This window comes from Penaeus monodon, chromosome 19 (assembly GCF_015228065.2).
Source record: "Penaeus monodon isolate SGIC_2016 chromosome 19, NSTDA_Pmon_1, whole genome shotgun sequence".
Lineage (NCBI taxonomy): Eukaryota > Metazoa > Arthropoda > Malacostraca > Decapoda > Penaeidae > Penaeus > Penaeus monodon.
Window position 1 is genome coordinate 47,021,703 of NC_051404.1, and position 553 is coordinate 47,022,255.

Here is a 553-nt window from a genome sequence, read left to right on the forward strand (position 1 = left end):
CTTCGATGGATACCTCAGGCGTTGCGCCGAAAGAAAAAATTGGAACGCATTGCAACCGCGGACGAGTCTTGTATTTACTAATACGATCCGGAGAGTAATATTCAATCCACACCGGCCCCTGAGGGTATCCTCTGGGCCAGTCGTATTCAAGGCAAAGAGGTCTACTCTCTCGGTAGGATTCTAAAGGGGGTAATCTTGACAGATTTGATCGAAGTCCAAAGGGCGATCCTGGGCGCTCATTATGAAGAAGCTTGACGAAAACTGAAAACTGACTGAAAGTTCCACCTTGGAAATTTAGTTCCATCATGACAATGCCTCAGCTCAGTCTTCGAGCTTTGCAATGGATGTTTTTTTGAGAAATTAAGGGGAAAACTTTACCCTCTCCACCCTACAACCCTAACCCTAGCCCCAGATTTTATTTTGTTCCCAAAACTAAAAGAAATTTTGAAAGGAATAAGACTTAACTCATCGACGGTGACCTGGTTTGACCCGAGGAATGCAGAATCCCGCAGAGATGAATTAGAAAGAATAATTTGTTGAATAATCAAAGCTC